Source organism: Apis dorsata, unplaced genomic scaffold (assembly GCF_000469605.1).
Source record: "Apis dorsata unplaced genomic scaffold, Apis dorsata 1.3 scaffold_57, whole genome shotgun sequence".
Lineage (NCBI taxonomy): Eukaryota > Metazoa > Arthropoda > Insecta > Hymenoptera > Apidae > Apis > Apis dorsata.
The window spans coordinates 220,966-224,236 of NW_006263357.1; the positions used below are offsets into that span (position 1 = coordinate 220,966).

The 3,271-nt window shown below is 48.2% G+C and overlaps 1 protein-coding gene across 1 annotated transcript in view; it reads right to left on the bottom strand.

Annotated features, from left to right (window-relative positions):
- LOC102670877 overlaps positions 1-3,271 on the bottom strand; it is a 94,279-nt gene that overhangs the window by 37,595 nt on the left and 53,413 nt on the right. The gene's annotated exons all lie outside the window — the stretch shown is intronic.

A 3,271-nucleotide genomic window follows, 5' to 3' on the forward strand; every position in this document is an offset into this window, starting at 1 on the left:
TCTCGGTTACGGGCAATTTTTTCTCGCATCTCGTCTGAAGTGTCAAAGCACGCCAAGGCGCGTGCTCGCTGGACGCGAAGGGCGAATTAATAATCTCGCTGATGCAGGCGTTGAAGAATATCCTATTCAGTGATCGCGATTAGGATCGCTTCTCTCTCTCTCTCTCTCTTTTTCCTCGCTCGACTCGCGTGATTGCATTGGCCGTGAAACGAACCCATTGAATTACCCCTTGCGTGTCTCGATCGACTCGAGCAACAACTCGTGCGTAGATCGTATCCGTTGTAAGAAAAGTAATCGCGTATCCGTTTTCCTCGGTGCAAATTGAAATTTACAACGATTAAAAAAAAAAACGAAATCCGATTATTATCCGATTCAACGCACACACACACACACACACGCGCTTTGGATCTTGTCTCTGTTCGTCTTCGTTTCACCTGTTCATTCGAATGAAACTTTTCGATTCGATCCGGAGGAGAGGCGGATCGAATCGAAGGCCCGATCGATGTCGCGTTCGACACGCGCTCGATCGTTTCCGAATCGTCTGAACGATGACATCGATGACCTTATTCGCAGCTGTGGAACCGAACCAGATCCCCCTTTTTTCGCGCAGCTGTGCCTTCGTGCAATACCACCCCTTCACCCGGAGCTAATCGAGCACAGCTCTCTCTCTCTCTCTCTCTCTTTCTCTCTCTTTCCACGATCTTTATCGTGGATGAGATCCCTGCCCTCGCGCGTAATCCTTTCTCCATCGAATTCGCTCTGCACTTTATTCGGGGGTGTATTAAATCGTCGTTAGAACGACGAGGATGACTCGTATAAGCTGGTGGAACGGAAAATAGAAACAGTCGAGGATCGTCGAGGAGGATCAACAGTTGATCATTTCTGCGTTCAAAGATGAATGATTCGACGATAAAATTGGCGAGAAACAAGGTTTTCTCCCGGACGATTGTGAACGATCGTTCGAAAACGGAGGAGGATCGGAAATCATAATGAAGTCACCACAGGGATATTCCATTCCCGAATTCAGGATCCCATAAATGCGCGGGGATCCCATAAATACGCGCATCTCGAAGACGAACGTTCTAGGAAGGATAAAATCTAATATATGCAAATCCCCGCAGCGGGCCAGCGTTCGAGACGGTTGTTGAAACAGTGGTTTCGCGGAATCGATCCATAATTTAGAATCCGATGGCGATGTTTGGCAAGCGCCACATCCGCTTCACGCTTGCCAAAATCACGCTTCCTTCAAATTTCAACGAATAATTATTCAACGATAATTGCTCGCTAATCTAATCGCCACTTTTTCGTTTCTTTCTCGACTCGTCTCGAATCTTTGAAAAACCAGGAGCGCGGTCAAAGGCAAACGTTCGTCGAACGTCCGACGAGCCAATAAAAGCAAATTTCCGCGCTCCTAACGAGTTCGTCGAACGCGAAAATTCCCCGATGAAACGAGGGAATCGCCAATTAAACCCTTCCAGTCGCATCCTCCTGTTCAAAGGAATCACCGGCGGAGAGACAAAGAGGAATTTGAAAAAAAAAAAAAAATAAAAGGAGAGAAAGAAAAAAAAAAGGGAGGCATTCCGTTTGTTTCGCTTATCTCGGACAAATTTGCCGTCTTGTAAACGACACCGAAGGGTCGTCTTGACAAACTGGGGATGCTCCTGGGAGGAGTCGGTTACGCGCGGGATACACGCGGCCAACTTTCCGTCCACCCGAAGATCTTCGTAACCAACACCGAAACGAGGCGACCTCTCCTCTCCTCCGTCCATTCTCCCTCGTTCTCGCAATGATCCACAAACCGGATGATCGATCAAGACTTTCCTTTTTTTCTTGGAAAGAGAGTGGAAGAAAAGCAAAGAGTGGTGGAAGCGTAGTTATTTATCGCGAAACGTCGTCGCAGGATTTATCGCCGATGATAGGTTTCCGCCGAGAGTGGAATCCCGTTACGAGATTCCTTCCAACTCGAACCGAATTCATTGCCCTCTGGACAACACCGCTCGATTCTTCCACCGCTGATGAAAGACTGTAGATCTTGTGGTAAATTCCTCCGATTGTTGGAAGATTAAGATGTCTTCGAACTGGAAATCCTATCCAGTGGGCCGTTTAATAATACGTATACAAGCCGTGTATAATTTAATCGATCCGTGGAATCTGATTCGCGGGAAAACGCGAAGAACGGTGTCGTTAAGTGAATCGGGGAGAGAGAGGGGGATGGGGGATTTTCGTTGTTCCAGAACGCGGAGGAGCGGAGTGAAAATCGTCCCGATAAATCAAGGCCCCCTTTCCTTCGCGCAGGAAGAATTCAATCGGCCATTTATTCCCCTACCGTGGTAATTAATTATTAATTAGGATTACAGCCTCGACCCCGTAGGGCTGGCTGCCTCTCGACGACGTAACGACTTCCTTCATCTCCCCTCCCTCCCGGTGGCAAGATAAACGAGTGAAGCCCGCTAGAAGACTGCTAAGTAACTCCATGAATTTTCCGCCCTCCGCTCCGTGCCCTCGGGGGTGTAGCTTCTAATCGTCCCTATCTCCTGGCCACACCCTCGTCGTCCTCGTCTTCGTCGCGAGATCTGACCACCAAGAAGATCGTTTCCTTTCCTTTCTTTCTTCCCTACATTCCTCTCTTTCTCTCGTTCGGGCAAAATAAATATCGTATTCTCTCCCCCTTCCTTGTTCCTCTCTCTCTCTCTCTCTCTCTTCCTTCGACGACTTTAGCCCCATTTTTCTTTAGCGGCAAATGCGACGTTACGCATCTGAGGGTGGGTGTCGAGGACGAGGCTTAACGAATCTCGAAATGCCTTCCGGCACGCGATCTTTTTTTTCCTTTCTTTCTCAAATCGATTCACCCTTCTCTCTCCTCTCGCTTTTTTTTATTAAGAATATTTCATCATTGCAAATCATTGGGTATTTATAGATAATTTAATTTACAGAAGATTTATGTAGAAGATTAATAATCCGTCAATCGTCCGTTGTTTTTTTACGTTTCCACGTTTACGAAAGAAAGAAAATTGCACCGATGCAGACGAGGATGGAAGCTCGCGTGTCAAAATTGAATTGGCGCGGGGAGGGAAGGGGGCAAGAAAATGGCCGGCAGGAAACGAAGGGCGCGAAAGGAGGGAAGCGGAAGTAAATCGTGCAACCCCCGTGACGACGTCGCGCGATGACAAACGAGCGCGTCGACGTCATCGCGCAAGAAACGCCGGCGACATCTGATAACGACCTTAATCGCATTAAGGCCCGAGAAACCACCCCCTCCTCCCCCCTCCCT